Below are 13,630 nucleotides of genomic sequence, written 5' to 3' on the forward strand. Positions count from 1 at the left end.
GCGCTTTAGGAACCGGTCCTTCTCTCATCTGCCACACACACACGCGCACCCCTACTCCTATGTCTTAAAAATATTGTAAAAGCACACGACTTTTTCAGCATACTGCAGTGGCCAAAGGTGTAGACCCTGCAGCCAGACTGTCTGGTTCAAGCACTACCTTTCACATTTACCTTGTTATATTGATTCATTTCCTTGAGCCTTAATTTTTCTCTGTGGTGAAATAGATACACATTAAGGCCAACTCATAGGGTTGTCCTGATGATAAATTACCACAAGAATTTAGGACTATGCCTATACCAAATAAGTACTGAACAAGTGTAAGATACTTTTCGATAACATATCATCATCATCAACGTGATGAAGGAAGGGCACAGTTACTCCTTCTTCCTCAGTTGGTTTACTTCCCCAGAGTAGCCTTTAATTAGAAGCCAGGGACACCATCCTGTAATGTGACTTTAACCCAATGTTAAGCCTTACTTTTCCTGGGGATATTTTTTTCCCAAAATAACAATTAAAAATTTCCATTTATTGGACAACTATTTTATACCATTCTGCCAGGCACCATGAGGATGTGATTATCTGTGAAAAAAAAAAATCTGTGCCTGACATTTTCCTACCTCTGTACCTTGATCTATTTCTTGCTATTCCATGTTTATCTCTATCCTACAAAGAACTTGTTTTTCCCAAGACCCTACATCAGTTGGCTTCTGGTTGGGTTTAGCCAATGGGAGTTGTGAGTGGAAGACTAGAGGGCAGAGGGAGGAGAGAAGCTAGGTGCATCAGTCAGATATTGCTTTGTAACAGATGACCCCACACTCAATGGTATACTAAGACAAGCATTTATTTCTGTATCCCATAATCAAGGATATGCTGGTGTAATTTTGCTTAGAGCTATGGGGCTGTGAAAAATATGCTGATGCTCCAATTCTGCAAGTCCTCTGAGGGATTTCCATTCTACATGTCTCTTATTCTTCAGGGACTACTTGGCTACTCAAGCTATGTTCTTTGAATGACCATGGTAACAGTCCAAGTGGGAAAGTTCAACTATAAAAGCACATTTTCAGGCTCTGCTTGTGTTATGTCTGCCAATAGCTCCTGGTCTCAGTAAGGTACAAGGAAAAGTCCAAAATCAGTGTGTTGGAAAACTTTAATTTTAGTTTAGTTTTCCCAAGGTGATGAAGGGTGGAAGTAAACTTTTAAAAAAAAATTAGCTAGCCTGTCACACCACAGCCACCCCGTGTCTCGGGTCTCTTGGGGGCTATTTCCTCAATGACTTTAGATTCCACCAATAGGCTGTTTTCACTTTGCGTTTGCTGGTATCACTGCCTCTTTTGTAGCCCCTCTGGCCTAGGGATGATGGCACATTTGTGCTGTTTCCAGTCACTGGTTGGCTTCACTGTTCTGTCTTTTTCTTTTTTATTTCTTTACTCCTTTTTTTTTTTTTAATTATAATGAAAACAAAAACAAGTTCTCAAAATACTAAAGAGCATACAAAGAAATGTTAATCTCCTTTTCATCCCAACCCCAAAGTCCCTTTTCTCAAGAGTTTTCACTGTGGAGAGATTTTTTTTTTCTATTTCATACAGAAACTTGCCCAGAATCTCTTACAATTTAAAACCCATCACCGTTCCTACGAGGAAAGTGATATTTTCCCAGTTCGCAAATCAGGAAACTGCTTATTGTACAACTTGGCAACAGCGACTGAATCTCTCTGGACCTGAATGTCCTCATGAAATATGAAAATTATAATAGCAACTATGTTCAGGGTTCCTGTTCAGAGACAATGTATGTGAAATGCTGAGCACAGTGCGTGGGACATTTTCAATGTTTGGTAAGTAGTAAGAATAATAACATTGGCAATGATGTTCCTGTAGTAATAATTATGACTTTCTCAAGGTCGTTCAAAGACTGAAAGTAGCAAAAACTGGTCCCAAATGTTAATATTTTGTACATTATCATATCAATAGCAGCCATCCTAAAAGGGAACAGTGGGGACCCCTAAGAAAAACTTCTAAAGCTTTCTTCTCTCTCCCAGACCACAGAAGGAGACAGAAGACCTGTTGTTAACATTACATGATCTGAGTGTGCTGGCACATTCTTGACTTGGTTGGGTCCCTCTTACTAGAGTTGGAAAATAGTTCCTTCCTCCAGAAGTCTCCCTGATGGCCCCATCCGCCACTGCAGGCTGCTTCTTGATGGCGATGTACTAATGTGTGTGTGGTGAGTAAACTCAAAAGGAGAGAAGGATCCCTGGTTTTCTGCAAAAATGCTGATTCCAGTGCATTGCCCAACCTATCAAATCCTAAGATTTCTAAGTAAAGCCCCAGGTTGACAATTGCAGAAAGCACTTTGGGTGTTTTCCTGGAGGTGATCTAAGCACGCAGTTTAGGCGAGGCTGCCGCATTGTGACTCACGGTTATTTTGTTATTTCAGAGACATTTTTAAAGCACCGACTCCACTGGAGGCACTGAGGAGGCAGTGGTGCTAGGGATGTGAGCTGGACACGGTCTTTGTTCTCAAGGACTTAAGAGTCCAGGTGGATGGAAATGGGGACAGAATAGTTAAAATGTGGTTTGTCGAGGGCAGTACATCCTGGGGCAGGAGCCCAGGCAGGTCTCCGCGGAAGCACAGGCTTTGGAAAACCGTGTCAGAGAAGGTGGGTGCTTAGGCAGTCTCCGGCAAGTGGCTCATTCTAAGCTCTTGGAGCAGGTCTGACGCACATCCAGAGGGCCCAGGGGAGGGAGCTGGGGCTGAAGCAGAGGTCCTCCTGTGAGATGCCCAGCGTCCCTTCATCATTGTGGTCATCTGCGCAGTGGCCACTGTTCCCACTGGCTGCGTTCCAGTCTCCACGTGGGGAACAGGGCAAGTGGAAGCATTAAAATCATGGAGGGTACTGAGTGAAGCACACACACACACACACACACATGCAATTGGCACTAAAGATATTCTACACTTGAAAAGCAGTATTTTTTTAACAAGATAAAGTAAGGTTAAAGATAAAAAAAAAAAAAGTTCACAGATACTGTATTCCCATAGGGCATGTTTATAATTCTGCTACAATGTGTGTGTATTTATTGAGCAAACGAGTGAATAAATTGGAGATACTGAAAGCCAGGTTTCTCACTGTCAGAGAAAGAAGCTACAAATAAGAAGAGGGGAATAACTAGAATAAACATGGTGACATTGGATTGGAATTGGAGATATTACTATGAACTCAAGTTCCTAAAATGCAAAAATCAGTGGGGGAATATTTGCAATGAAACAATGCATTGTTATATTCTCACACACACAAACACACACACACAGAGTTAGATAAAGGAATATTTATATATGCATGCATGTATTTCCTAGCTCTGGCCACTAAGAGAACTCAAGTAATGTCACCCAAGTGACAGTGAACATACTTCACACTCAGATTTTGGTTTCTAAATGCCATTCTTTTAAATAAAAAGAACTACAATTCCTTTGAAAAGTGCCTTATTTCAGGGCCAGTGAGAGAAAAATACAGAATGAGCCTGGTGTGTGTTGGGGGGGGGGGCGGGGAGAGAGATCCATCCAGAGCATAAGAATATGCTCAAAAAAAAAAAAAAAAGTCTGAGGCATGTGGAAAGGAATTTGGAGCTAACTGCAAATCTTTCCCAGTGACCAAACATGAAACAATTTAAGTAACAAAATCAACTATAATAGTATTGGGTTATTATATATAAAATAAAATAAATGTCCCTGAGTCCACAGTGTTATAAATAAACAATCCACAATCCAACAAATAAATAAAGGAGAAAGATGAAGTAGCTCTCTCTTACAGAAGAATTGAATTCATAATTGAGAAAGAATGAGGCAGATACAAAATCACTTTTAGGTGAGCATCATAGTAATAATTATGGCAGGCAAGATCTATCAAAGAATGCAAAAATCAGTGGGGGAACATTTGCAATGAAACAATACATTGTTATATTCTCAAACTGTCTCTCCCAAGGTACTTATTAATTTCAAATGAAAAAAAATGTTAAGTTTATAATGGTAAAGTCTAGAAGACACTATCTTAACCAAGTGATCAAGGTTAATATCCCCAATAAAATGTTTTGATGCTAGTTACCCTGATGTAATTAACCAAGAAGTGTCTGAGGGATAGTCTGCAAAATAACAGGTCTGTAACCATCAGAAATATAAAAGTCTTGATAATTTGATAAGAGAGTAGATTTTAAGTGTTCTTATCATAAAAAGAATAAGCATTAAAGTAACAGATACACTAATTAGCTTGATTTAGTTATTCTGTTGCAGATTCAAGGAGTCAAAGGAAATAGGGCAAATTAATATAACAGGTGATACTGGATTAGATCCTGAAATAAGAAAAGGACTTAGGGGAAAATGTGGTCAGAGGTGAGTAGTTTTAATATTAATTTCCTGAGTTGAATAATTAAATTATGGTTAAGTAAATTGTCAGTATTAGGAATGTAAACACTTTGTGTTATTTTTGGTACCTTTTTTGTATGTTTGTGTTTGAGGAAACAGACATACTTCACCTGATTTAAACATGCCACAATGTCTATGTGAATTACCCCACAAGAAGTAATTTTTATGTTTTTATGTATTGATTAAAAATTAATTTTTAGATCAGTTTTAAAAAGAAAACTAAGACCCTTGGTTGATACTTAAGCATTCTTTGCAGTTCTTGGCATGCAGTAGGAATTTAATATATGCTTGTGGAGTTGTCTTGCCACCCTATCCTTGATCTATCATCCTCCCCCACTTGGGGTGCTCTTCTCTCATTCCCACATTTCCTGGTTCCCCCTCTTTTTTGACTTTCAGTGTGACCATGAATTATCCAACGCTGATCTGAGCTCAATGCCATGAGCACTCTGGAGAAGGAAGTTCTAGAGAAGGGGTGAACTTGGGGCCTGAGAGGCCATGGCAGGGTCCTTCACGCATTAGATGGGTTGTTGGGGCTTAGGGAGCAAGAACCCAGTCCTAGGATCTTATAGGTACTTGTACTGCACTGCACTCCCCAGATAGGGGGCAGCAGACACCTGAGAATGATGCTTGCAAAGCTGTTGAGAGTTGGGCAGCTAGTAAACTCTAGGGAGCTGTCCACGGTCCTGACGATGCTTCAGTTTCCAGTCTGGTTAAGGCATTAAGGCAGGTGATCCTAGACTCCCCTCTGTGCTGACTGCAATTGAATGTGACCCTTAATGAATAATTGAGGGTGGGGATGGGGGAAAGGGAGAAAGAGAAAGAGAGAGGGGAGGGGATCCTATTTGGAAAACCAAGCTGTCAAGAATGGCCTCAACTTAGAAGGTAGAGCTGGCTCATTCCTGGGGGCTTAGATCTCAGGTAGTCAACATTTTATCCACATCAGGTTTTACAAAGTGTAGTCTCAACTCTACCTCATCACAATTTCCCAGAGCTTGTTAAAAATACAATTTCTAAGCCTTGCATAACCATACCTATTAAATCAGAATCTGAAGGCAAAGGTTGGAGGAAGAGAGGGGGGAGGCTGTGTAAAAATATGCATTTTTAAAAAGCTTCCCTTGGTGATTCATATTCACCCTGAAGTTTAAAAATAATTTTATATCCAGTCCAAAGTGGAGTAGATAGTAATATTTGGGGGCATGTGGGGGAGAAAAACATGAGAACAACTATTCATATTTATTTGGTATCTCTTTCTGCAAAGTTTTTCCTGTCCCAATATGCATTGAATTTGCATAATATTTCACTATATGAATATACATTAGTTTTTTATTACCTAAATATAATTCATAGATAAACATGCATACATTTATTCATGCATTGCTATGACATTCAACAAGTATCTATTGATCGCATACCCCAGTACTGTGCTAGCCCTTCAGCTACAGTCCCACATAAGACAAAGCACTTGCCTTCCTGAGGTTTATGTTTTCCTCATAACAGGTGATGGGGGAGACGGAGATAGAGAGATTGTTGATATTTGCTCAAAATTTTTTTTAACTTGAAGGGGCCATTCTAAAAAGTTTAGAAGCCATTCACTCAGGTTTGCTAAATAGCACAGCCAAGTGTGCCCTGTTCTACACAAACTTGACACCTACCTTTGCGTTCTCCTCTGCTTTCCTGCTATCCCATAATACCTTAGCAGTCCCAAGAGGGAGGCCCCATATCTACATTCTGGTCCCTGCTCTAACTTGCCCTTGGAACTCAGAGAGTCTTCTGTGGCTCCATTTTCCTTCCTTAGAAAAACAGTGAGGAGTCCCTGCTGTTCTGCTGCCGTGACAATAGATGAGTGTGTGTTTTTCCACTGCCACTTCCTTCTATGGAAGGAGCTGAAGGAATGCCAAGTGACTTCCTCCTCCCCCCTCCCCCCCTTTTTTTTTCAATTGAAAATGCTGTTTTGTACTCATCTGGTGCCCTCTTCCCGAGAAGAAGAATTTATTATTAGATCAGCAACTCCCTCAAACACTGAATAAAAGAATAAAGCAGAACTGCTTATGCTGCACCGTGTTCCGAGGCCCTCAGCATAATGTGTGAGCTCCAGCGTGTCACCATATTTTACAGTAGCACTGATGTTTTCGCCCAGTGCCTTTGAGTCAGGCAAACAGAACTCATATTTCAACCCAGATGCAATTTGCATAGCACAGATGATAACATCTCATCTTCCAAAGCTGCCCTCCCTCTCTTCGATTCCTCATATTCAGTTCAAATCCTCCTGTTCCCTCATTCAAAAGGATGTTCTGTAATTAGTGTGAACAGGTCCTAAAGCTCATTGAAACTGTTGGCTATTGTGGGCTCAGCTGGCAGAGTGATGTCACATCCGAGTCCTGACAAAGCAGATTGGTCATGTATTGTCACCTCTGGGCAGCAAAGGCAGTCCCTAAGCGGGGAGAGTACAGATGGCTGAACAATTTGGCTTGGAGATAGCATGTTTTGGAATGACATTGGGACATTGTGAAGTTATGGTTCTAGGATACGAAGAAGGGAGATTATTTATGTGCAAAGGGATATATCATTAGAGGGAATTTCATTTGTTATTCATAAAAGTACCATTTTTGGAGCACCTACTCTGTTCCAGATATGGGGTCTGAAACAAGGAGCAACAACAAATTAGAGTTTATGGCCCTTAGAAAACACAGTCAGTCAAACCAAAGGTTCTAGTAGCCAAGGTGATAATACTGCAGTAGAAAATGTATGATAGTACCCGAAAATAGCCGAGGGCATCACATCTTGTGCTGGGCTATGAATTTGTTATACTGTCACAAAGAACCATAAAACAGGCTCTTTATAAACCACAGAAATTTATTTCCCACTGCTCTAGGGGCTGAGAGATCCAAGATCAAGTTGCCTTCAGATTTGATGTCTGTTGAGAGTCCATTCCCTGGTCCACAGGTGGTGCCTCTGGCTCATCCGCACATGAGGGGAGTGGTCCCCGAGCTCTTTGAGATTCTTCCAAAGGGCCACTAATGCCATTCATGAGGGCACTGCCATTGTGACCTAATCATCCCCTAAGTCTCCACTTCCCAGCTCCATCCCCTTGGAAGTTAGGTGTCAGCCTGTACGTTTTGGGAAAGGGGAAAACCCAGGCCCACAGTGCACCTCATTTGCAGGTCTCAGAAAACACCTCCAGAAGGTAATGAGACATAAAGCAAGTCATAGTCATGAGTAGCATGACAGGCCTCTGACAGGCTCCTTGACCCTGTTTCTGAATTTTAGCTATTGTAACATTTTAAAATGTGACTATTTGGGCTGGGGTTGTGGCTCATCGGTAGAGTGCTCGCCTAGCATGTGCAAGGCCCTGGGTTCCATCCTCAGCACCACATAATAAAAAAAATTAATAAAATAAAGGTATAAAAATAAAATAAAATGCGACTATTCTCCAAGTCATGCACCAGACACCCAGAAGGCAGCGCTGAACAAGTCCTGGCTACTGGCCTTGAGAAATATAACCTACTGTGTGGGGTGGACCCTGGAAAGAAGCCAGGTCAGCTGCAATGGAGAGGGGGCCAGAGATGGAACAGCCTTCATGGAGAGGGTTGAGAATTGAAAGCAAAGTGTTGATTTTCTCAGAGAAGAACATCTGAAAGTTGATTTTAGGACCTGTATGGACAGACGTAAAAAACTGGGAGAACTCAGGAGTGTCCAGGGCACAGTGAGTGGGTGCAGCTCAGGGTGTGTGAGGGGGAAGAGTATGCAGTGGGGCAGATGGGCTTAGAGTCAACAGATCACACCAAAAGGCAGAGATGTGCTCTTCCAGGAAAAGTGGAACTTACAGATGATTTTATGCAAAAGGATGCCATGATCAAATCTGCAATTTGAAAATGCTGTTAGAGGTCGCTTCAAGGGAAAAGGACAAAACACAAACCAAGCAACCTGAAGTCTGTTCTATCAGTCCTGGTGATGGGTGCTCAAAGCCTAAATTAAGCAACCTTAGTCTTACAGATAGGAAAGAAAAGCTTAAAAGTTTGTGTGAGTATCTAGGTTTTTAGTGTCTGATTAAATGTGAAATAAGGAGAAAAAATGTTTGATATTTTATGTTCTAAGGATCATGATTCTCATGATTATATACTACACTCCCCTAGGGAAACCTAAAAAAAATTAGGCCCTGACCCAAATGAATTGAATCAAAATCTCTGGGGAAGAGCCCATGCATCTCTATTTTTTAAAACTCACAGCATGCTTTAATGGACTCCCCCAAATGAGAAACAATAGTCTAAGATCTGGGGTTGCAGATGATGGCCAGGTCCATCTATTTTTGTTTTTTCCTGTCTTGAAAAATTAAAAATGAGTGAGATAATTATAGATTCACATGCAATTGTAGAAAAGAGCAATACAGAAAAGTCGATCCCTTGAATGGTTTGCCATCTTTTTCAATGATAACATTTTGTAAAACCATAGTATAATATCACAACCAGGATACAATCAACTGATCTTATTGAAATTTTCCCATTTTATCCATGCTCATTTTTATTAAGTTTTATGCAATTACACAATTTCATCATGTGTAGGTTTGTGTATCTACCACCACATTGGTCAAGATAATGAGTGGCTCCAACCCATAAGGATCTCTTTGCTTGCCTTCTTGAAATTCCTTTGACAGATATTAGGAGTGCATGTCGATTTATCCATTGTGGTTTTGAATGCATATATGCATGTGGTTTTCAGAGCAGTTGGATCCAGGTATGTGTCTGGAGTTATAACAGCTGACCGGTATCTTTGTTTCATTACTTCAAGTAAAATGTGGAAAGCCCACCTCCTCTTAGGACCCTCTGATTTCTCACTTTTAAATACTATCCCAAGTATCAGAAGGTGTCATAATTTTAATTTCAATTATCAAATATGGTTTATAAAACTCATAAAGCCTGTTATGTGTATTCCTATTTCTGATTTTTTTCTTCCTTTTGTCTTCCTGAAACTCCACTTGCTATTATTATTATTAACCTTTCCTTTATGTTTGAAAAACTGCTTCTAAGGTTAAGTTTGCTAGAACACATATCTTTAGAATCCCTTCATTTCATAAGGTTTTTATTTCTCCTTAATTCCTAGAGGAAAGTCTTACTGAACATGTAATGGGTTACTTCCTCTGGCTTTCAGGATTGCACTTGAAACATCCTCTCATTCATATTGTTAAGCAATTATAGATAATGAGTCATTTATTTCTAGCTATTTTCAATAGTTTTTCTTCATCTTTCATTTAAAAATTTTTAATAATGGTGTATTTTGGTGTGGATTTCTCGTTTGAGGTTAGTGTAGCTTCTTAGATTCATATATCTATGTCTTTCACCCACATTACAATTTTGCAATTATTATTTCTCCAAAATTTTTTTTACCTTCATTCTCTTTTTTCTTTACACCTATGATGGTACGATGATTGGATCTTTGTTAATCATCCTGCATATCTACCCTCTTGTATTTTCTTCTCTTCAGTTCATCCTCCCTCTCCTGTTCAGTTGAGTGATTTCTATTCTTTTCTCCTGTCCTCAAGTTTGATTCTGTCCTTTGTTATTCCCACTCTATTACTGAACATGTTGTGGTTTGTTTGTTTGTTGGTTTGTTTCGGTTATTGCATTTTTCAGTTCTATACTTTCCATTTGGACTTTTAAAAAATAATTTCCATTTCTGAGCTGAGATATTCTATTTTGAAAATTTGTTTCAGATTAACTTAATATTTAAGTATTTTTGTAACAGCTCCTTTAAAGTCCTTGTCAGAACAGGCCATTATCCAATTAATATCAGTTTTGGCATCAGTTAACAGTCTTTTCTATTCGAGTTATACTTTTCTTGGTCTACCAGGGCTCTTTGTTGTTGTACCCCTTACCTCTTGTCTATTATATTGGAAAACTCAGGGTTCTACTACAATCTTTTATTTTAGCAAGGAAAAACTTTATTTTGGATTAACATATTAATGTGATTTTTTTTTTTTGGATGATGGTGCCAAATGAAGGTCAACTTTCCGAGTCTTTGCAATGTCATCGTTTATTTGGTGCTCCTGGGGCCCCACTTCTTGCAGGTTGCTACCTGTGAGAAGGAGAGAATTTCCTTTAGTGGAGGAGGTTCCTCACTTTCCTCCTGCTCCTGACCCCTAATTGCCCTGGGTGTCTGTAGCAGGGCAGGGGCCTCCTGCAATGCTTAGATCTGCTTTCCACCCTGATTCTTACAATCATGCTGGAAAGATTTCAGATATGTCACTCAGAGTAACAAGTATGAGTTATATTATGTTTCTAGAGAGTCCTGCCCCAATCCCCCTCTTGACTTTAGACTGACAGCAGGACGATACCAAACTTCCAGGTCCACATTGTGCACGAAGACTCTAGGCCACTTTGGACCACACTGACTGGTTCTAATTAGAACCTGTTTTTAACAGATTTTATGGTTGGGGGAAATTATCCTTATCTCCCCAAGTTCTGGGATCTGGTCTGTACAAAGGTGACAAAAGTCTTTCTCCTTCAGAGTCACTCGGGTTCTTCTTATTGGCACTTGGGCCTGCATTTCCCCTGCAGGTAACAAGTAGTTTGCTGAGGCATGTAACATATCCTGCTGACTTAAACCATCAGGGCTGCAGGTAAATCATTTATTTAGAAAAGAAAGGATGTGGGTGTCAGCTCAGTGGGCGCAGTTTACAGAACCATCCCCTCATCATCACCGTGTTTCCACTGCTCACATCCATCTGTTCCCTGTTAGAGGAGAGTGGAACCTCAAGTCCAAGTGCACAGAGGCCCAGGGCCTGTTCTGCCTGCTTGACTCGTTACTGCTCAGAAGGAAAGTGGAGTGCTTGCCACTGAGAAAAGAGGTCACCTCCGCTGTTGCAGTGCAGTCAGGGGCCTGCGGTTTGATCTATTGAAGGTAGGAATCTACATGGGATATTGCTAAGTCATAGGCCACAAACGTTAGGTGTCGCTGGGTGCCATGGCGCATACCTGTAATTCCTGTGGCTCTGGAAGCTGGGGCAGGAGGATTGCAAGTTCAAAGTCAGCTTCAGCAACTTAGTGAGGCCCTAGGCAACTTAGTGAGACCCTACCTCATAATAAAAAAGTAAAAAGAGCTGGGGATGTGGCTAAGTGGTCAAGCACCCCTGGATTCAATCCCTGGAACCAAAAACAAAACACGTTAGGTCTGAGTGGCCTTCTTTTGTTGGATAGCAGGTAGAAGATGTCCAACCTCTGTGCTGTCCTCCAGTTCTGGGCTCCCAAACCCACTTTCCTCCTCATTACCTGTCAGGGTTCACCTTTGATTTCACCTCCTTGGGCAATTTTAGGATTTGTAGTTGTGCTTTGTGAGGAAGAGTAGGAAAAACAGACTGTGTCATCTGGACCAGGACTTCTACCTCTTGTTTTTATAAATAATATCCACTGGGAACCCATCCATTCCTATCGGTCATGTATGTTTTCTGTGGTTACATCAGCAGAGAGGAGTAGTCATGACAGAGATCCTCTTCCCCTGTGTCACTGTGGCTTCTCAGGTAAGCAGTCATAAAACACCTATTGTCTGGCCTGTGTCACACACAGCTCTATATGCATGCTCACTCTCCACAGTTTCCTACTTTTAAGAATGTGAGAAATCAGCCCCTGGGATACTTTCCCAAGTTACCAACAACCAATGATCTCTTGGGTCCATTCAGTTGCATGTTATCTCATTGACTTCTCCATTCATCTTCCCATAAGACTGTTAGTTCCCATTTTACTGAAGTCTAAACCTTGGTAAAATGAACTATTTCACTTCAAGTTGCTCTTTGGGCAGCGTAGCTAGAATTTGAATCCAGATCAGCCTGACATTTACTGCGACGTGGACCTGGCATGCAGGGGGCATTAGATATGGAGAGAAGCCAAGACTTTCAGCATTGAGTCCATTCACTGCATTGATGTGAGACTGAACTTGGGAGGAAGGGGCCAACCATGTCTGAAAAATGGACTCCTGTTGAGAGCCACAGCCGAAGGGGCCCCAGCAAACTTCCAGCTGCCAGCAAACTTCCAGCTGCCAGCTGATGATTGGCTCACAGCAGCCCCAGCAAACTTCTAGCTGCCAACTGATTGGCTCCTCTGTGGTGATGCTCATTGGGCTGTTTTCCCGCCCTTTCAGACCATGGAGCTGCTCATTGGGGGACTTTTTTTGGCTCCGCCCACGCGGCCCAGCCAATCAGCCTCAAGAGGAGGAGGAGTGTGGGAGGTTGAGAGGCTTGTGGGAAGCCGGTGGTGGCAGTTGGGCTCTGAAGGTTTTTCCTGAGGAGCTGTGTGGTTTGGCGTGTGTGGTTCTAAAAATAAAGTTCATTTCTTTTGACAAGTGGCTCCTGAATTGTGCCCAGCCAGACTGCGGCATTTGGTGGCCCGTACGGGGAATGACTGAGGGTAAGTGATAAGGTAAACTGCTCACCCCTGAGGGCAGGGCGAGAGGATGGGTAGCCATTTTAAGATTCTTCTTTTGTTTTGTTTCACTTTTGTTTTAAGTTGCCTGTCCCTGGAGATGAGTGAGATGGAAGAAAAACCACTCACATCTGAGGAACAGATAGGGAGAAAGGACGGGTGGACATTTCAGGAGGATAGAAAGGCTGATATAATGACTTTGTGTGGTTCCATTTTTATTTCATTCTGTCTCGGTTTTGTTTGGTGTCATCTTGTTGGGTTGTATTATAGTAGAAATATGGGATCAGAAATTAGTAAAAAACAAACCGAAAGAGTGTTAAGTAAATTGTTAGAGGAAGGAGGCATCCCAGTAAAATCAAGAGCAGTCAGGGCATACGTTGATACAATACAAAAATGTAGCCCATGGCTTTTTAAGGAGGAGTTGTTGAATATATCACAATGGAACCATCATGGTGAAGCTTTAAAAAGAATAGAAAAGAAAATCCCAGGAACTCTGCCAGTTGGCACATTGACATTGTGGGCGTTGGTATCTTGTTTGCTTAGTCCAAAACCTTCAGTTCAGACAAAGGTAGAGGAAGGAGAAGACATATTCATTTAAGTAAAAGAGAAGGTCTCTCAAGTTAGTCAGAAAGAGGAAAAGATTCAAGTAAAAGAGAAGGTCTTTCAAGCTAATCAGACAGAGGAAGGAAGTTTAGAGCAGAAAAAGCCATCAGGGGAAAAGTTACAACAGGAGACCGCTACTAACACCTTTCTATCACCAGAGGGCGTAAGTGTCCAACCAACAGCACCACCTCTACAGGAGACTGCTA

Source organism: Callospermophilus lateralis, chromosome 4 (assembly GCF_048772815.1).
Source record: "Callospermophilus lateralis isolate mCalLat2 chromosome 4, mCalLat2.hap1, whole genome shotgun sequence".
Classification (NCBI taxonomy): Eukaryota; Metazoa; Chordata; class Mammalia; order Rodentia; family Sciuridae; genus Callospermophilus; species Callospermophilus lateralis.